Genomic DNA, 22,169 nt, shown 5'->3' on the forward strand with positions numbered 1-22,169 from the left:
TAGCATCATCACTGACCATTCTTCTGTATCTCTGCAGAATCGTCATGCATCGTAGCCCCACGCTCCTGCACTGAAGCAAGCCGACCAAGCGGCCAGTGCGTGTGCGTCCGTCCCCTGCGCCTGGGATCTGCGCATCAACACGTCGTGGGCCGATAGCGGCTATGAAAGAAACGCCACCAACGGGGAGCTGTCACTTGGCAGTGGCGACGCTGGGCTAGCATCATCACTGACCATTCTTCTGTATCTCTGCAGAATCGTCCAGTGCATCGTAGCCCCACAGTCTTGGAAAAACCAAGCCGACAAAGAGGCAAGTGCGTGTGCGTCCGTCCCCTGCGCTTGGGATCTGCGCATCAACACGTCGTGGGCCGATAGCGGCTATGAAAGAAACGCCACCAACGGGGAGCTGTCACTTGGCAGTGGCGACGCTGGGCTAGCATCATCACTGAGCATTCTTCTGTATCTCTGCAGCAATGTCTAGTGCATCGTATCCCCATGCAACTGGGAAGAAACAAGCCTACCAAGCGGCAAGTGCGTGTGCGTCCGTCCCCTGCGCCTGGGATCTGCGCATCAACACGTCGTGGGCCGATAGCGGCTATACAAGACCCGCCACCAACGGGGAGCTGTCACTTGGCAGTGGCGACGCTGGGCTAGCATCATTACTGAACATTCTTCTATATCTCTGCAGAATCGTCCAGTGCATCGTAGCTCCACGCTCCTGGAAAGAAGCAAGCCGACCAAGCGGCAAGTGCGTGTGCGTCCGTCCCCTGCGCCTGGAATCTGCGCATCAACACGTCGTGGGCCGATAGCGGCTATAAAAGAACCGGCACCAACGGGGAGCTGTCACTTGGCAGTGGTGACGCTGGGCTAGCATCATCACTGAACATTCCTCTGTATCTCTGGAGAATCGTCCAGTGCATCTTAGCCCCACGCTCCTGGAAAGAAGCAAGCCGACCAAGGGGCAAGTGCGTGTGCGTCCGTCCCCTTCGCCTGGGATCTGCGCATCGACTCGTCGTGAACCGATAGCGGCTATAAAAGAACCGCCGCCAATGGGGAGGAGTCACTTGGCAGTGGCGACGCTGGGCTAGCATCATCACTGACCATTCTTCTGTATCTCTGCAGAATCGTCCAGTGCATCGTAGCCCCACACTCCTGGAAAGAAGCAAGCCGACCATGCGGCAAGTGCGTGTGCGTCCGTCCCCTGCGCCTGGGATCTGCGCATCAACACGTCGTGGGCCGATAGCGGCTATGAAAGAAACGCCACCAACGGGGAGCTGTCACTTGGCAGTGGCGACGCTGGGCTAGCATCATCACTGACCATTCTTCTGTATCTCTGCAGAATCGTCCAGTGCATCGTAGCCCCACGCTCCTGGAAAGAAGCAAGCCATACAAGCGACAACAGTGCATAGTAGACCTACGCTCCTGGAAAGAAGCAAGCCGACCAAGCGGCAAGTGCGTGTGCGTCCGTCCCCTGCGCCTTGCATCTGCACATCAACACGTCGTGGGCCGATAGCGGCTATGAAAGAAACGCCACCAACGGGGAGCTGTCACTTGGCATTGGCGACGCTGGGCTAGCATCATCACTGACCATTCTTCTGTATCTCTGCAGAATCGTCCAATGCATCGTAGCCCAACACTCCTGGAAAGAAGCAAGCCGACCATGCGGCAAGTGCGTGTGCGTCCGTCTTCTGCGCCTGGGATCTGCGCATCAACACGTCGTCTGCCGATAGCGGCTATAAAAGAACCACCACCAACGGGGAGCTGTCACTTGGCAGAGGCGACGCTGGGCTAGCATCAACACTGACCATTCTTCTGTATCTCTGCAGAATCGTCCAGTGCATCTTAGCCACACGCTCTTGGAAATAAGCAAGCCGACCAAGCGGCAAGTGCGTGTGCGTCCGTCCCCTGCGCCTGGAATCTGCGCATCAACACGTCGTGGGCCGATAGCGGCTATAAAAGAACCGGCACCAACGGGGAGCTGTCACTTGGCAGTGGCGACGCTGGGCTAGCATCATCACTGAACATTCTTCTGTATCTCTGCAGAATCGTTCAGTGAATCGTAGCCCCACTCTCTTGGAAAGAAGCAAGCCGACCAAACGCCAAGTGCGTGTGCGTCCGTCCCCTGCGCCTGGAATCTGCGCATCAACACGTCGTGCGCCGATAGCGGCTGTGAAGGAACCGCCACCAGCAGGGAGCTGTCACTTGGCAGTGGCGACGCTGCGCTATTATCATCACTACCATTCTTCTCTATCTCTGCAGAATCGTCCAGTGCATCGTAGCCCCACGCTCCTGGAAAGAATCAAGCCGACCAAGCGGCAAGTGCGTGCGCGTCCGTCCCCTGCGTCTAGGATCTGCGCATCAACACATCGTGGGCCGATAGCGGCTATAAAAGAACCGCCACCAACGGGGAGCTGTCACTTGTCAGTGGCGACGCTGGGCTAGCATCATCACTGAACATTGTTCTGTATCTCTGCAGCAATGTCTAGTGCATCGTATCCCCACGCTCCTGGGAAGAAGCAAGCCGACCAAGCGGCAAGTGCGTGTGCGTCCGTCTTCTGCGCCTGGGATCTGCACATCAACACGTCGTGGGCCGATAGTGGCTATAAAAGAACCGCCACCAACGGGGAGCTGTCACTTGGCAGTGGCGACGCTGGGCTAGCATCATCACTGACCATTCTTCTGTATCTCTGCAGAATCGTCATGCATCGTAGCCCCACGCTCCTGCACTGAAGCAAGCCGACCAAGCGGCCAGTGCGTGTGCGTCCGTCCCCTGCGCCTGGGATTTGCGCATCAACACGTCGTGGGCCGATAGCGGCTATGAAAGAAACGCCACCAACGGGGAGCTGTCACTTGGCAGTGGCGACGCTGGGCTAGCATCATCACTGACCATTCTTCTGTATCTCTGCAGAATCGTCCAGTGCATCGTAGCCCCACAGTCTTGGAAAAACCAAGCCGACAAAGAGGCAAGTGCGTGTGCGTCCGTCCCCTGCGCCTGGGATCTGCGCATCAACACGTCGTGGGCCGATAGCGGCTATGAAAGAAACGCCACCAACGGGGAGCTGTCACTTGGCAGTGGCGACGCTGGGCTAGCATCATCACTGACCATTCTTCTGTATCTCTGCAGCAATGTCTAGTGCATCGTATCCCCATGCACCTGGGAAGAAACAAGCCGACCAAGAGGCAAGTGCGTGTGCGTCCGTCCCCTGCGCCTGGGATCTGCGCATCAACACGTCGTGGGCCGATAGCGGCGATAAAAGAACCGCCACCAACGGGGAGCTGTCACTTGGCAGTGGTGACGCTGGGCTAGCATCATCACTGAACATTCTTCTATATCTCTGCAGAATCGTCCAGTGCATCGTATCCACAAGCTCCTGGGAAGAAGCAAGCCAACCAAGCAACAACAGTGCATCGTATCCCCACGCTCCTGGCAAGAAGCAAGCCGACAAAGCGGCAAGTTCTTGTGCGACCGTCTTCTGCGCCTGGGATCGGCGCATCAACACGTCGTGGGCCGATAGCGGCTATAAAAGAACCGCCCCCAACGGGGAGCTGTCACCTGGCAGTGGCGACGCTGGGCTAGCATTATCACTGACCATTCTTCTGTATCTCTGCAGAATCGTCCAGTGCATCGTAGCTCCACGCTCCTGGGAAGAAGCAAGCCGACCAAGCGGCAAGTGCGTGTGCGTCTGTCCCCTGCGCCTGGGATCTGCGCATCAACACTTCGTGGGCCGATAGCGGCTATAAAAGAACCGCCACCAACGGGGAACTGTCACTTGGCAGTGGCGACGCTGGGCTAGCATCATCACTGACTATTCTTCTGTATATCTGCAGAATCGTCCAGTGCATCGTAGCCCCACGCTCCTGGAAAAAACAAGCCGACCAAGCGGCAAGTGCGTGTGCGTCTGTCCCCTGCGCCTGGGATCTGCGCATCAACACTTCGTGGGCCGATAGCGGCTATAAAAGAACCACGGCCAATGGGGAGCTGTCACTTGGCAGTGGCGACGCTGGGCTAGCATCATCACTGAACATTCCTCTGTATATCTGGAGAATCGTCCAGTGCATCTTAGCCCCACGCTCCTGGAAAGAAGCAAGCCGACCAAGCGGCAAGTGCGTGTGCGTCCGTCCCCTTCGCCTGGGATCTGCGCATCGACACGTCGTGGGCCGATAGCGGGTATAAAAGAACCGCCACCAACGAGGAGCTGTCACTTGGCTGTGGCGACGCTGGGCTAGCATCATCACTGAGCATTGTTCTGTATCTCTGCAGCAATGTCTAGTGCATCGTATCCCCACGCTCCTGGGAAGAAGCAAGCCGACCAAGCGGCAAGTGCGTGTGCGTCCGTCTTCTGCGCCTGGGATCTGCACATCAACACGTCGTGGGCCGATAGTGGCTATAAAAGAACCGCCACCAACGTGGAGCTGTCACTTGGCAGTGGCGACGCTGGGCTAGCATCATCACTGAGCATTGTTCTGTATCTCTGCAGCAATGTCTAGTGCATCGTATCCCCACGCTCCTGGGAAGAGGCAAGCCGACAAGCGGCAAGTGCGTGTGCGTCCATCCCCTGCGCCTGGGATCTGCGCATCAACACGTCGTGGGCCGATAGCGGCTATGAAAGAAACGCCACCAACGGGGAGCTGTCACTTGGCAGTGGCGACGCTGGGCTAGCATCATCACTGACCATTCTTCTGTATATCTGCAGAATCGTCCAGTGCATCGTAGCCCCACGCTCCTGGGAAGAAGCAAGCCAACCAAGCGGCAAGTGCGTGTCCGTCCGTCCCCTGCGCCTGGAATCTGCGCATCAACACGTCGTGGGCCGATAGCGGCTATAAAAGAACCGGCACCTACGGGGAGCTGTCACTTGGCAGTGGCGACGCTGGGCTAGCATTATCACTGAACATTATTATGTATCTCTGCAGAATCGTCCAGTGCATCGTAGCTCCACGCTCCTGGAAAGAAGCAAGCCGACCAAGCGGCAAGTGCGTGTGCGTCCGTCCCCTGCGCCTGGAATCTGCGCATCAACACGTCATGGGCCGATAGCGGCTATAAAAGAATCGGCACCAACGGGGAGCTGTCACTTGGCAGTGGCGACGCTGGGCAAGCATCATCACTGAACATTATTATGTATCTCTGCAGAATCTTCCAGTGCATCGTTGCCCCACGCTCCTGGGAATAAGCAAGCCGACCAAGCGGCAAGTGCGTGTGCATCCGTCCCCTGCGCCTGGAATCTGCGCATCAACACGTCGTGGGCCGATAGCGGCTATAAAAGAACCGCCACCAACGGGGAACTGTCACTTTGCAGTGGCGACGCTGGGCTAGCATCATCACTGACTATTCTTCTGTATATCTGCAGAATCGTCCAGTGCATCGTAGCCCCACGCTCCTGGAAAAAACAAGCCGACCAAGCGGCAAGTGCGTGTGCGTCTGTCCCCTGCGCCTGGGATCTGCGCATCAACACTTCGTGGGCCGATAGCGGCTATAAAAGAACCACGGCCAATGGGGAGCTGTCACTTGCCAGTGGCGACGCTGGGCTAGCATCATCACTGAACATTCCTCTGTATCTCTGGAGAATCGTCCAGTGCATCTTAGCCCCACGCTCCTTTAAAGAAGCAAGCCGACCAAACGGCAAGTGCGTGTGCGTCCGTCCCCTTCGCCTGGGATCTGCGCATCGACACGTCGTGGGCCGATAGCGGGTATAAAAGAACCGCCACCAACGAGGAGCTGTCACTTGGCAGTGGCGACGCTGGGCTAGCATCATCACTGAGCATTGTTCTGTATCTCTGCAGCAATGTCTAGTGCATCGTATCCCCACGCTCCTGCACTGAAGCAAGCCGACCAAGCTGCCAGTGCGTGTGCGTCCATCCCCTGCGCCTGGGATCTGCGCATCAACATGTCGTGGGCCGATAGCGGCTATGAAAGAAACGCCACCAACGGGGAGCTGTCACTTGGCAGTGGCGACGCTGGGCTAGCATCATCACTGACCATTCTTCTGTATCTCTGCAGAATCGTCCAGTGCATCGTATCCCCAAGCTCCTGGGAAGAAGCAAGCCAACCAAGCAACAACAGTGCATCGTATCCCCACGCTCCTGGCAAGAAGCAAGCCGACAAAGCGGCAAGTGCTTGTGCGTCCGTCTTCTGCGCCTGGGATCGGCGCATCAACACGTCGTGGGCCGATAGCGGCTATAAAAGAACCGCCACCAACGGGGATCTGTCACTTGGCAGTGGCGACGCTGGGCTAGCATCATCACTGACCATTCTTCTGTATCTCTGCAGAATCGTCCAGTGCATCGTAGCTCCACGCTCCTGGAAAGAAGCAAGCCGACCAAGCGGCAAGTGTGTGTGCGTCCGTCCCCTGCGCCTGGAATCTGCGCATCAACCCGTCGTGGGCCGATAGCGGCTATAAAAGAACCGGCACCAACGGGGAGCTGTCACTTGGCAGTCGCGACGCTGGGCTAGCATCATCACTGACCATTCTTTTGTATCTCTGCAGAATCGTCCAGTGCGTCGTAGCCCCACGCTCCTGGACTGAAGCAAGCCGACCAAGCGGCAAGTGCGTGTGCGTCCGTCCCCTGCGCCTGGGATCTTCGCATCAACACGTCGTGGGCCGATAGCGGCTATGAAAGAAAGGCCACCAGCGGGGAGCTGTCACTTTGCAGTGGCGACGATGGGCTAGCATCATCACTGAACATTCTTCTGTTTCTCTGCAGGTTTGTGCCAACGGCACAAAAGCCGTGTTTCTAATTTTGTGTACGCCGTTGTCGCCACTGCCAAATTGTGCTATATTGACTGTTTCTTTGAAAGATGTCAAAGGAGCTGGCGGAGATGAAGGATGAAATGCGCGTTGAACTTCAGACACTAAAAGATGAACTTAAACAGGAAATAAATACAACAAAAGAGTCGGTCGAGAGATGTTTGCGCAATGAAATCCGCGAGCTAAAGAGCGAACAAACACAGATGACTAAAGACCTGAGCTTTGCCAGTGAGACAATTGAGGAACTGCAGGCGAAACTGGAGAATGAAGCTGCGAAAAGTAATAAGTTAACAGAAGAGAATGACATGCTTCTGCTGAAACTTGCAACCCTCGAACAAAAGGTCCAAGAAAATGAGACATGCCTCGTTAGTCAAGAGCAATACTCACGTAATGCGGACATCGAAATACAGGGTGTCGTGCAAGAAGATGAAGATGTAGGGAAGCTCGTTACGATAATTGGAGAAGCTATCAGCGAACCCATTTCACTTGCTGATATCGAGAGCTGCCACCGAGTACCGACCCGCTATTCAAATAAGACAAACATCATTGTTCAGTTCAAATCTCGCACAAAACGTAATGCAGTACTGAGACAAGGTAAAAAACAAGGTTCACAAACAAGGACGTAGGGCTCGAAAAAAGTGCGCCAATATATGTTAACGAGCATCTTTGCCCAACTCTGAAAAAGCTACTTGCTATGACTATCAAGCGCAAACGTGAAAATGAGTGGAAGTCGGCGTGGTGCTGCAATGGAAAGATCTTTGCTAAGAAGGCGGACGACACAGATCTAATTCAGATAAAGAATGAACATGACCTCGCCATGATCTGCTGAATCACTTTTCAGCACTACCTCGGCTTAACCATATGGAATATCAAGAGTTCGCTTTTCCACAGTCCATTCACTTCAGAAAAGCTTTGCAGAATTCTCTCCTTCACATGAATGCCCGATCAGCTGTTAACAAGAATGAGGATATTATGAATTTTTTTAGAGAGTTTAATTTTCAGATCAGCACTATTATGTTGATGGAAACCTGGTACAAAGAAACTTCTACGATGCTCCACCTTTATGAATACACCACTCACTTTCTTAGTCGTCCTAATCGGATAGGGGGTGGTGTTGCCATTTACACTAGGTCAGTTTTTGACTACGAAATTGTACCAGAGCTTACAAAGAGTACTGAAGACATTGAAATCTTAACCCTCAAACAAAAACATGAAACGCTGTCAGTTGTGTACAGGCCTCCAAGTGGAAATGTTTCAAATTTCTTATCCTTTTTTTAGTCACCACTTGAGTACATTTGTACTAATAACCTCAGGTTTGTTGGCGGAGGGGATTTCAATATTAATATTAGTGAGAATAATGCTACTACAAATAATTTTGTCACTATGATTAACTCATCTCGTTTTATAAATTTAATTAAAACACCTACTCGCGTTACGCCTTCTACGTGGTCGATTCTTGACTTACTTATTACAAATATGGATTCAGTGATTAATAATACCGGAACAATTACTTCTGATATAAGCGATCATTGTCCGGTCTTTATGCTTTACCATTTAGACACGCAACGTAAATCTGTTCCTCCAAAGTTGATCACTTTGCAGAGCATAACAAATGAAGCCTTGGAATCATTTAAACATGCTATAAGTTTATATCATTCGTACCAATATTCAGAATAAAAAATGCACACAATGCGTATTCACAGTTCATGGCAATATTTGTACAACTATATGGGGAGCACTTTCTTCTTAAAACTATTAAACCTTCGAAAAATGCCAGGAAACCATGGATAACATGTGCCCATCTGGCTATGATAAAAAAGAAAAACTATTTTTACCATGTTTTTCATCGCGCTCGCCTGTCTACTGCACTACAAGAATTTAAGATTAAAAGAAACAGTTTAAATGCCGAACTAAGGCGAGCAAAGAAAACTTACTATCAAGATGTGTTCTCTGATATTGCTCGCCGAAACCCAGACACCACTTGGAAAATTATCAATACCGTCTCCAGCCGCGGAAACACCTGCCGTTCGCCCGAAAAAATAAGCCACCAAAATAAGGAAATAACCGGCAAAGCTTTAGCAGAGCACATTAACGAATACTTTGTTAACATAGTATCACAGGACAGCACCACTCCGATTCTGCGCTCACAAATAAATAGCACTAGGGAAAGCCTATTTTTGGAGCCAACAAGCGAAACAGAAACTTATATGACCATTATGAACTTAAGTAATAGCACTGCGTTAGACGTTAACAATATGCAAGTGGGGCCAGTAAAGTATGTTTTAGAATTTATTGTCTCAGTACTTGTCCACATCTATAATCTTGTGCTCGAAACCGGTGTGTATCCAGAAGGCATGAAGCAGTCTAGAGTGACAGTAATATATAAAAGTGGTGACAGAAACTTAACATCAAACTATACACCGATATCGATTGTACCCATATTCTCCAAGGGACTAGAAAAGCTTATCTCCTGTCGCATCACGCGGTTTTTAGACAAACACAACATTTTGGCTGAAACCCAGTTTGGATTCAGGAAAAACAAATCATCCGAAACAGCATTATTGACAATAAAAGAGACAATTGTGGAAAACATTGAAAATAATATTTACACGTTAGCACTCTTTATTGATTTCACGAAGGCTTTTGATTCCTTATATCACAAGATATTATTATCCAAACTATCGTCGTATGGTATACGCGGGTAGCCGTTAGAACTGATAACACCATATTTAACTGGAAGAAGCTAATGTGTATGCATAGCCGCCACACGGTCATCCTTTTTCCCTATTACATGCGGTGTCCCACAAGGCAGTGTTTTGGGAGCTCTTCTTTTTAATGCTTACATAAATATTATTGTTACAATTAATCAAACAGCGAAATTTGTCATTTATGCGGATGACTGCAGCATTCTAATCCCTAGTCACATTGAAGATGAATTGATTAACAATACCAATGAAATACTCCATATTTGGTCACAGTCGAAAAAACTAAAGGTTAACGCAAAAAAGAACTAAAGCAGTTATTTTCAGGGCAAGAAACAAGCCACTTAAATTTATTCATATTGTTAAATATGCTGGACAACAAATTGATATTTTACATGAACATAAGATCCTAGGAGTTATTTTTTCATCTCATCTTAGCTGGGATTCGCAAGTCCATAGCCTCTGTAGAAAACTCTCTGCAACAACTGGAGCACTCTCTCGTTGCCGAACACTTCTCCCTACGAAAATAAAGCTGCGAATATATTACGCTCTATTTTCCTCTCATTTAAATTACTGTAGCCTTATTTGGCTTACCACAACAAAAACAAACATTCAAAAAATACTTGCACTACAAAAAAAGGCCATTCGCTATATTGCCAATGTTTCGTTCCTACAATCGACACAAATGCTCTTTCCCTCATACAAAATCGTCAGAGCCAATAACATACATGATTTCCGTATTTTGCGTTCTTCTTCTCAACTACTGAGCAGAAGAATTTTTTGGTACAAACTGCAAGTCTTACACAAAAAAAAAATAGTGATACCTTCTCGTAGTGCTGAATTATGGCATATTCCGCATTTCCGCACAATCTACAAATTTCAGTCATTGCAGCCCAACCTCCCACAAATACTAAATCAGCATCAATATGCCAAGGTAATTTCATTTAAACAGCTTCAAGAATCCTTTTCCAAACTTTAAGTAGTCGCGTTTCTGATATAGGTTTGCTTCACTGACCTATTATTTTTCGTACCTGTATGCTATCTTGGTTTCAGTTATGATTGCACAAATCTACAGTTTTATTCAAATATGTATGTATGATGTATTCTTGGGTTATTTGTGATAATATTTAGAAACTAAGCTTGTTTGCGTTTTGAATACTACTCAAAGTTAATATTGTATAGTATCTGCTATTCTAGATCTTTCCATTGTTTCTCATAACTATTGTTAATAACTATGTCACCACTGTCTTGTAGAGGTTGTCTGGGCCATGTCAAGCTGTGATTTCACAGCTTTTAGCCCAGATATTCTTCCAAACTTCTCGTAAAATAAAATGAATTGGATTGAATTGAATATATGAAAATATTCAAACGGAAAGAACGTTTCTCGTCCCTTCTTTGCGCGCGTCTTCATGTTCTTGTTCCTGGAGGCGCCCCATGCGCCCCATGTCACCTGGACAGGAAGAAGAAGAAGACCTGCATCGTCCAGCGCCCGCACCTCTCAGCACAGCATGACCGGTGAGATATTCGCGGCAGGCTCCTTCCCAACTTTTTCTCGTAGCCGCCGTAGCCGAAATTCTGCCAAATTAGCGGGGCAGCACTTCCTTGTGCGCCCGCCAGGCTGAATTTAGCAGAGGTGGCATACCGCTACAAGACCGTTTCTAGAAGCGGCGTGCTAGGCCTAGATTAGAGGCTGTTTTCTGGGTGGAAAAACAACCGTAAATTGCGGTTCTTAACGTCCTGAAGCACTCCATCGGCCACGAGGGACGCGTAGTGGAGGGCACCGTATTCATTTAGGCCACTTCGGGTTCTTTAACGTGCGCTGACATCGGACATCGAACATCGCTGACATTGCCGTGGCCAGGATCCTAGGAATCAGCAGCCGAGCACCAGATTTACTGTCTGCAATCAGAATTTCTAGTTGCAAGGAAACACGGCTCGATAAAGAAAGACGAAACAGAACGCCGATCTACAGTATATTTGTTGACAACACAACTTATTTTTTTTCCAACGGCGCAGAAACATCTCTTTTTTGCTAGAGTATTGAATGATTGCCATGGCGTCTGTCACAACTGGTGGCTAGTTCCTCCAGGATTTTGCCCATGAATCAGTCTTTCTGATTCGTGTTACATCTGCGGGTGACCTGTCGGCAAGCGTTTCACTGTGTTTGCGGTCTGTCGGTTGTGAATCTTTATATGAGGTCCCGTTTGGCCAATGTAGCTTCGGCCGCACGAAACGGGTGCTTTTAATACGACTCTCAGCTCATCCGGCGTTGCTTTGAGCACGGGCTCTTCTCCTCTTGATTAACAAGCCAGCACAACGTGTGACCAATGTTCGTGTCAGAATATACCAACTCAATGCCAGCCCTTCCCGCAATCTTTTTGAAACTTCCAACTGCAAGGAACCGGCTTCCCATGCAACACGAAAAAACTACTTTAAGGTTGAATCTGAACTCTGGGAAATGTGTTCGACTGCTCTGGGAAGAGGTGTTGAAAATGCTATTTGAAACCATTCTAACCGCGAAATAAGACGTATTGAATGGTGGTTTCTCGGGAGGAGGAGGACGAGGAGAGACTTTAGTGAGGTGGTTTCTCGGGGATGCGTGCCATAATCAAGGAGCAACGCGCCAGAAAGACACAGGGCTGAGAAGAAAGCTACAAGGTAAACATTATTTTTTTTATAGTGAATAAGTTACAACCACAAAAACGATACAAGACGGATAAGATACGGAACACCCGGCAGCTTCAAACAGTCCAGCTTCTCACATCCAGGAGTGTCTTTATTTTTTTTTTTTTAAACACGATGTGCTAACGCACGACGTCCTTTGTATGAGGTGTTGCCTTCGCTTCGATAATTCCCCTTTTATTTTGGACTAGTTTTAGGCCAGGATTTGCAGCAAGGTTTTGCCAACTCGACTTTCTCGGTTCCAAAATCCTGACTTAAAACCTATGCAATATAAGAAGGGAGGTAATCGAAGTGAAGGCAATAGCTCATGCATGGGGCTTCGTGCGTCAGCACTCCGTCTATTTTTCTTTCAAACAAACAAAAAATCGCACTTCTGGATATGCGAAGCTCATCTGTGATTTAGACTGCCGGGAGGTCCATATCTTATACGGCTAGCACTGTTTATGAGCTTGTAATATGTTAATTCTTGCAAGATACAAAGCGAAAGTCACTTCTAAGCTCAGCTCTTGCACTTTTCTTACTCTTCCTGTACCTTTCTGGTGCGCTGCTGCTCTGCTCCTTAATAATTGGAAACCAACTAGCCCAGTGTCCCGCATTACTGCGCAGGTGGTCTTTTCTGGCGGAGCAGGTGTGATTTTAAAAACACCATGATGCATAATACTTACTCCCCCCCCCCCCCCCTCCACCCCAAAGCCTCCTTAATAATTGGAAACCAACTAGCCCTGTCGTCCGCATTACTGCGCAGGTGGTGTTTTCTGGTGGAGCAGGTGTGATTTTAAAAACACCGTGATGCATAATACATACCCCCCCCCCCTCCTCCACTCCAAAGCTTAAGTCGAAAAAAAACTTCATCGCGGGGCTTTCACGTTAGCGAAGGAAGACTAGGTCACCCCTATGACTGCTCGCGGGCATGTCCCCGGGTCACTAAGCAGTTGAAATCATTGATCATGCTCAATTGAGAAATGTGTATAGGTTTTAATTGGTCAGCAAATCGGATTATGGCACATTAAACTTTGTTTTATAGTTCACCTCCCAAAGCAGCTCAGGCAATGAGAGGCGCCGTAAAGGAGAGCTGCGGAAAATTTCGACCGCCTGATGTTCTTTAACGTGCACAGGCACCGCAGAGTACACGAAAGTCGCGGGCTCGATCCCGCTCGCGGCCGTCGAATTTCGATCGACGCGGAAATCTAGAGGCTAGTGTATTTTGCGATGTAAGTGCATGTTGCAGAACCACAGGTGGCCAAAATCAACCGGAGCTCTCCACTACGGCGTCTCTCATATTGCCTGAGCTGCTTTTGGAGGTAAGCTATGAAACCAAATAAAATGTGCCACTATCCAATCTGCTGTGTGTAGTCAGTGATCTGTCCATTTCTGTTACCCGTGCCCTTGTGTCAATTCGCGCGGCTTTGTGCCATCACGAGAACGAGCGTCAGCCTTCCGCGCCGCTGAATTACGTTCCCCAGGCGCTTGAATTGCACGGCGCCTTCACTGGATGCCTCGTCGGAAGACTTGAGGTGGTGCCGCGTCAGTGCTCCAATGGCCGGTGCGCGGAAGATTGAGACCATTCACCGATATCGATCTTCCTTTTCAGATCTGGAAGCCAGCACGTACGCGGAAGGTAGGATGTGTTTCCACTACGTTTCTGTGCTCTCTAATTTCACGCGATGCGATTGAGCGTTCTAAATCGAAAGCGTCCTATTCGGCAGAGAAAGAGCGTCTTAGTTGGCATTGTGCTGAATAAATCGGGAATGGTCGAAAGAGTCGAGGTGTCTCAACCATGGGACGTGAGCGGGTAATTCAAATACCCCATAACGATCACGCAGTACAATAGTGTTGACGTCACTACAGAGTTCCTCATTAGTCGACAGGGTGGTAACGTCATTTCACCACAATTACGTAATGCCTTTGACTGCGATGTGGTCGCAGTCGAGCCCGGACTCGCCGAGAAGTCGAGCCAGGACATGAACTCCTGCCCCTTAGGTTGTCCCCCCGCCGAGCTACGCCTCGACCTCTGAGGAACGTACGTTAAACTTTTTGAAAGGGATGCATTATGTGTCTTGTTAACGAGAAAACAATAAATAGAATAAAAACAAGAAATAAAATGAAGGAAAATACCGAGCAGTGTCCGTGTCTGCGAGATGATATGCAAACATTAAGGCTCCGAACTGGGCGAGTTGGTACTGAATCATATTTCAACAGCACAACAAAACAACGGAACAGAACAAAGCGCTTGCGGTGTCCATTCTTCGTTGTGTTCCGTTGTTTTGTTGCGCTCTTCAAATATGAATGATATGCAAAGAGTACCTCGAGCCATTGTAGGGACACAATAACACTATCGCCTCGTACCCTTAAGGTGGAGGTTAAGTGTTTCCCGCATTTTTTCCCACTTCTGTACGATATAACCAGAAAATAAAATTCCTCACACGCTGGCGTCTCAACAAAACAGCGTTCACACGCTTTCTTTTCCCGCGAAATGAGTGTTCGCTTCCATTTTCGAGCACATGATTGAAATTCGCACATGGAGTCTTTTTGAGGAAAATAATTTCCTGGAGAAGAATTGCAAAGGGAAGTAACGCGAGGCGATGGCAACCTTGTCGAATTAAAGCAGAAGAAAGGTTGAGGGTCGGATATGCAACGCATAAGCCGGTACCTGATGACCGTTGAGAGTAACGGAGAGGATTTCAACAGAAGGCACTCGTATAGCAGACGGCGACAGAAGGTTAGGTGGGCGTATGGCATTAAGAAGTCTGCGGGAATAAGGTGACCGCAAATGCAACAGGACAGAGTTAATCGGAGAGGCTTTTGTCCTGCAGAGGGCGTAGTCAGGCTGAATAGATGATTCTGTGGAAAAAGGCAACATCGAGGCTCGGGCGGTTATCGCGAATCTAACAGAAAAAAAATATTTCACTGATATATAGCAGTGCCACGGAGACATCTCAGTTCGCGTATCATTACTGCTGTTTACATATCAAACGCGTCTGTGGGATCACTCAGGACTTGCGTTTTGACAATCCGGGTTTACATCGGCATTTCCAGCAGTGGGCAAGACTGCATCGTTTTAGTTACGGTCCCATGTTGTGTATCCTTTCGCGTGTTACATATTTATCCTTTGTGTCTTTTGGTCATTCCTTGTTTTCGCAGCGCTCAGATGCTTGCTTACAAATTTGGCGTCCTTTAAAATCTTGTATTCGCACAATTCTGCTCTTTTCTGCCGTCGAAAATTATTCAGCATTTTGTTCGTGCTCTAGGAACAAAAAAAATAATGTTTTACATTTACCTGTCGTCGTTCAGGAAATTGCTTGGGCGCGACAATCGGCAGTTGATAAATAGTACAGTCTAGAGTAACCAAAAATTAGCACAATGACGCCACCCGAGCGGCGAAAATCGCACCGCGTGGCTGGTGACGCGACTGATGATCCATAACAGCGCGACAGACGGGACAGACAAGAGAGGCCACAACACACAGAGCGGTGACTCACAGCTGAAACGTTTATTGGCCGCCAGCCAGTATAAATACTGCCCTGCTGGCCGGGAAGGATACAAGCACGCTTGACTTGCGTGACATTCAAAATCACCAGTACATCACGCACGTGTCAACAGGTAAGAGTCATACGTGGGAAATATCACCGCTACAGCAGGCACAAGTTTGCATTCACAAGTAAGCATTCACAATCAAGGTAACGGTTTTCTTTATCTGACAGTGCTAGGCTTCAGTATGGAAGCCGAAACGTCTTCGTTTTAAACAACAACCTTTTGGTCGGCGTTCCTTTTTCTTCAGTCATGAATCTTCTACCCGACCAGACGAGATTTCGTCAGACTTTAGATTTCATTTTGCTACAGAGGGAGTACTGATACATTGGTCAGAGGGCCTAGCTATCAGGTGGGCTTCTATTATTTCCCTAGATAGCGAGTCGCGGTTCTTTGCTATCACAGAGCATTCATTGTAGAGTGGAATACAGGCTTTTGAGTCGTCATCGTTTTCGTCGTCTTCGTCATCTTTGCAAAACGATGACGACTCAAAAGCCTGTATTCCACTCTACAATGAATGCTCTGTGATAGCAAAGAACCGCGACTCGCTAGCTAGGGAAATAATAGAAGCCCACCTGATAGCTAGGCCCTCTGACCAATGTATCAGTACTCCCTCTGTAGCAAAATGAAATCTAAAGTCTGACGAAATCTCGTCTGGTCGGGTAGAAGATTCCTGACTGAAGAAAAAGGAACGCCGACCAAAAGGTTGTTGTTTAAAACGAAGACGTTTCGGCTTCCATACGGAAGCCTAGCACTGTCAGATAAAGAAAACCGTTACCTTGATTGTGAATGCTTACTTGTGAATGCAAACTTGTGCCTGCTGTAGCGGTGATATTTCCCACGTATGACTCTTACCTGTTGACACGTGCGTTATGTACTGGTGATTTTGAATGTCACGCAAGTCAAGCGTGCTTGTATCCTTCCCGGCCAGCAGGGCAGCATTTATACTGGCTGGCGGCCAATAAACGTTTCAGCTGTGAGTCAGCACTCTGTGTTGTGTCCTTTCTTCTCTGTCCCGTCTGTCGCGCTGTTATGGATCATCGTAAGCACCAACTCGCCCAACAAATGGTATTGGTGAAGCGCAGTGCTTTGCGAACACATCTGGCACTTTTGTTATGGGCGTGTTCGTGACCGCTGTGCGGAACTTTGTTCTCTGCCGCTCCTCTGGCACGTCGCTAGCGCTCATCTTTTTAACTCGCGACTGTGCAGAAGTGGCCGTCGTCAAAACAGCGTCCGTATTACAACATGAATTTACGTCGTTACAAATGGTTCCTCCAAAACACTTCAAGAATACGTGCTGTGACGCACAAAATTTAGTGTTCTGTTTTTTTTTATAAGATCAGTCTTGCTTACATCGCGAATATTTTCCTGGCAATAGAGCTGTCCGATGTTGCCTGCTTCAGCGCGCGGCGGTTTATTAGCATGGGCGCCGACTGAGATCGCGAAGGGCATCGCTGGCACCGCAGCGCGAAGGGGAATGTGCACATGAACCTATAGCTGCTCGTTGCGCGGGCCTAGAAAACCTATCCGCGCCCCAGCACCAGGCCGAGCCGCAAAAGGCTGGTACATCACTGAAGTTAGCGCTCATCGTTGAACGTCAAAGCCCGCATTGTGCATCGTGCGAACCCGTTTTTAAACAGCCACTGATTATCCGTGTCCATTTTCCATTGGGGGCAAAAATCAAATTTGTAGCCGTTTTTAACTAACTTGACACTTCTCCAGCAGCAGAAGACGCCTTTATTGGTGAGAAAATTGCATTGGAAAATTTCTCCTGCCATTCGCGATTCAAACTCATGACATCTACGCCGCAAAGGACTCCATGATTACCGTTTTGAAGTGAATGATGATAAGCCTAGCCTCAGTGGTCGGCGCACATAAAACTGTCAGTTCAGTTCAGTCGCGAGATCGGCTGATGTGGAGAATATAACCTACCTTTTCAGTGAAAGTAACATGTTTGTCAACAAAGCGCGGTAATTTACCGATTGAGGCTAACCTCAATTTGTCCATAGTGTCCCCTTAACGGTGGCCGATGCCTCGGTCACGACGCGCACTACGACTTTTACGCCGGTGTACTGCGTGAATATAAGCCAGAATGTTCCTCGCGCAGACCTCAGGCGCATGTTTCTCGCAATTGAAAAGCGTCATGTCATATCCGCTGATGTGGGTTTTGTTGTCTAGAGCACAATTACTTCTTTCGAAGCTCACCGTTATGACCATTTTACAATGTATCGACATTCGTCGTAGGAGCGTCTTTTACAAAAAAACAGTTTTCCTCGTTATACCGGTGCACGTGGTGGGGTGTCCACTTATGGTGCATGGGAGCTGCGCTGTACACTCTTCGTCTCTCATCTTTCAGGTGCTGAGTATTCGTACGTGTCAGGATATGAAGGTAAGCAGCCACACAAATAAAAAGAAATAAACGACGACTTCGCCAAACCGGCCACCTTGCCTTTCAGGTGCTATCTTAATAAGGAGTCGAACATGATAAAGTAACATAGTTTGGAGCTATCTACGATTATGTCATATATAGGCAGCTTTGTACACGAATAAATTGTGGGTGCGACTAATCATTGGATATCAGAGGGTGGAAGTATCCTCGAAAACGAAAGCAAACACAGCTGCCATTAGCCACAGGACTCTCCGAAACTGTAATAAATAAATAAATCTGAAGTGATTCGCCAAATTCAAAGAAAGCAGTGATGCCCAATTTGCCGTTTCCAAACACCGGTGTGTGCCTGTGATATGCCACTAACTCTATATTTCTTAATCGGCACATGGGAGTCTGCAGGCTTGCTTGTAAAGCTGATGTGACTGCAAGTAATGACGGAATTTCAGGCGATAATGTGGCGGTGGACTTTCAAAACATGCGAGGTGAGAAGACACGTTAAGTGGGAAGGACATCTGAGGTAAAAGGAGCAGAAGCGATGTTTGCAAATGTGCTTGGTTATTTGTACAACTGTAAATTCAATACAATTTGCAGCTGAAGCATTCTACGGCTCAGAAAAGAATACAAGGAATTTTAATTTACCTAGCATACACTGGCCGAGTCCCTTTCACGTAAAACACAATATCGTCGGAGAGGCAATACTAAACATTGCACTTACACAGGATACGTTACGAATTATAATATACTGCACCAGAATGGAGGAGTGTTATAAGCCGATTCTGGAATTACTTTCTGTCAGCGGGTCCATCGACGCTCAACAAGCTGCGAGGTTCTTCCAGGAAGTTTGGACCACTAAGCAGTGATATTAACCTTCAGCAATACTTCGCAAGGCCAAAAACTGAAACCTTTATTTTTTTCCCGACTTTCATCGGGCAGAAATATCAATTATTGACAAACGTTCTTTTAATATTGGAGAGTTTGGAAACAGCAAATGTGACCTATACGTGCTTTCTGTCAGCTTTAAAAACATAATAAATGACAGTATTAGCTGTTTCGTAGCACAAATAACAAAAAGATCCAAACATAAACGCCTAGATTTTTCGTGAAACACTCCGGTTGAAAGGCAGCTGAAACAACTAATCAAACATAACTCAATACTTGTCTTGCAAGGAAAAGAAAATCCGTGAATAACTTCTAAGCTTATAAATCAAGCCATTCTTGATAGGCAGCGCAATCATAGTTGCTTATTGCCCTGATATATCTAATGGGCTCCAGAAAATGAGTCAAAAGAGTGTGATATGCTCGGAGTGAGAGAGAGAAAAAAACACTATTTTCCACCGATATAGGAGGCACCCCTACCAGAATCAGGAAAAGAAATGGCAAACGTATTTAACGCAGATTTGAAATGTTTTTCGAAATCTAATGGAATTTTGCCTGTTTCGATCCAGACCTGCCTCCTATCCCTGGTGTTGAGATTAACGGACACGGCATCTTACTTCGATTCTTAATCTGAACATCAGAAAATCTTCTTGCCCAGATGACTCTCCGAATGGGTTCTTCAAACGCTATGCGGAATGGATATGAAAATATCTACATGTTTTCTTTATGAAATCCCTGCCGCTCGGCCGAGAGCCGAGCGACTGGATAAACGCTAGAGTTAAGCTATTCCTCAACACGAAAAATAAGCAGCACATTCAGAGCTACAGCCTGTCAACTGCATATAAAATCTTCGACCGCCGCTTTCAGAAACACATTTTAGAATTCCTTGAGAAACATAAATTTTTGACAATTCATCAGCATGAGTTTTATTTATTTATTGTACCCTCAGGGCCAAAGGCATTACAGAGGGTAATGGGTTTAGGATAAACAACAATGAAATAGAATACAGTGAAAATAGGTATTACAAAATAAATTTCCCCCAGAATAAAACAAATAACAACATCCAGAAAACGTAAATAGTATAAAAACAATGTATACAATAAAGTGGAAGCAGATAAAACACACAATCAACTTTCTTCAGAATAAACAATATTAGCTACAGCCTTATGAAAGATTTTATTATCAGGAATGGCTGCAATATCGGGGGGAAGGCGGTTCCATTCCACAGTTGTGCGGGGAAGATAAGACTGAAAAGAAGATTTGGTGTGGCATGTTGGGATGCCAACCTTGTGGCGGTGATCGATGCGACGTGAAATGTATTCGGGAGGTGACATGAAATAGTTGTTGCAGCGCAACGTGACGATATAGCTTGTGAAATAGCGTTAGGCGACCAATTTTACGGCGAGATTGTAACGGTGGGAGTGAGACGTTAGATTTCATGGCTGTGATGCTTGCCGTACGGTTGTAATTTGAAAGAATGAAGCGAACGGAATTATTTTGGACTAATTCCAAGGAATATGTGAGGTTTTCATGCATAGGGTCCCATATTGATGCTACGTATTCTAGTTTAGGACGTATGAGTGTTTTATAGAGTAGAAGTTTAAGGGATGAGGGAGCGGTAGCGAATTTGCGATGTAAGTATCCTAACATTCGGTTAGCGTTATTAATCACGTAGTCAATATGAATAGACCATGTTAAGTTTAGAGTGATATGAATCCCTAGGTACTTATATGTTTTTACCCAATCAAGAGGAGTGCCATCAAGATAATATGAAGGAAGAGCGTTAGATGTCCGGGAAACACGCAAAGCTTTACATTTATTAGTGTTTAATTTCATATTCCATGTAGTGCACCAGTTTGACACAAAATTAAGGTCTGACTGGAGAGTGTCAGTATCGTTGACGTTATTTATTTCCCGAAATATTACACAATCGTCAGCAAAAAGGTGAATGTTACAAGATATGGGAGAAGGAAGGTCATTAATATAGATTAAAAATAGGAGTGGCCCAAGGACCGATCCCTGTGGAACACCAGATAGCATGTTATCAATCGGTGAATTAGTGTTATTAGCATGCACAAATTGCCAACGGTTTAGAAGGAAAGATTTAATTTATTGGAAGACGTTTGGATCGAGATTAAGATGGCTCAGTTTATGTAGTAGCAATTTATAGCATACTTTATCAAACGCTTTGGAAAAGTCCAAAAAAATTCAGTCAGCGCAAGATGAGTTGTCAAGTATGCGGTACAGCTTATCAGTAAAGGCAAGTAATTGAGTTTCACAGGAGTATGCTTGACGAAAATTATGTTGCGCAGGTGTGAAAAATGAATTCTCATCGAGAAAGGTAACGACATTCTTGAAAATGATATGTTCTAGTAATTTGCTCCATGTGCTGGTGAGCGAAATGGGACGAAAGTTTTGAGAGCAGTGCTTACCGCCGGACTTGTGAAGTGGAACCACCTTCCCAATTTTCCAGTCGATAGGAAGGCTTGCTGTGTCGAGTGACTGTTGAAAAAGTTTGGTTAGTATAACTGAACCATAAGCACAAGTATTTTTTAGGAATTTAGCGCTAATCGCATCAGAACCAGGTGAAGAATCATTTTTTAAAGATTCGGTTAATTTGGCTACACCAGGTGGATCGACAGTTATGGGTGGCATTGTCGGGAACCTGTGGTGCAGTATGAATGGAAGATTAACGCTTGAAATGGAGGAAAAGCTTTCAACAAATGTGTCATTCCGCACGGAAGCACAAAGATCATTGGGGATAAGTTTACCGGAGGCGTCTTGTAGTCTAATTAATGGGTCGTTCGCAGGATGTATAACGCGCCAAAATTTTTTAACACTCGTTTTCAAAATTGTTGGTAATGTGGCAGAGAAAAAAATTATTCTTTGTAAGTTTAATCGCGTTGACGTAAGCGTCGGAAGCAGATTTGTACTTATAAACTACATAACAGTAGGAGACCTTGTGCGAACAATACTTCTCCAAATCAGAAAAGAGCGGTGAACATGCAGCGACATATTTGTGGATTTTTCGATAGCTTTGTACAATGTCTCTAATATAAGCACGATTCAGAAATAAACAAAATTCTTCAAACTCCCCAATTAATTAATTGCATTTCAGATTATCTTGGTGCTCGTAAACAATGCGCTACTTTTAAAAAGTATGACTAAGAATCTCTCCGCAGACTGGCTTTTCCGAGTGCTCCATTCTTGGGCCTCTTCTCTTCTCTACATAGATGATGCTGTAAATTATTT

General features: G+C 47.1%; 1 long non-coding RNA gene across 1 annotated transcript in view; it reads left to right on the plus strand.

The window, feature by feature from the left end:
• The first annotated feature begins 10,901 nt into the window (after nt 1–10,901).
• Nucleotides 10,902–22,169, plus strand: part of LOC144106996 (uncharacterized) — a 29,189-nt gene continuing 17,921 nt past the window's right edge. The window contains exons 1-3 of the long non-coding RNA XR_013309179.1: nt 10,902–10,957; nt 13,716–13,742; nt 18,009–18,041. This is a non-coding gene — a long non-coding RNA (uncharacterized LOC144106996). The remainder of the gene's footprint in view (nt 10,958–13,715; nt 13,743–18,008; nt 18,042–22,169) is intronic.

Source organism: Amblyomma americanum, chromosome 10 (assembly GCF_052857255.1).
Source record: "Amblyomma americanum isolate KBUSLIRL-KWMA chromosome 10, ASM5285725v1, whole genome shotgun sequence".
Classification (NCBI taxonomy): Eukaryota; Metazoa; Arthropoda; class Arachnida; order Ixodida; family Ixodidae; genus Amblyomma; species Amblyomma americanum.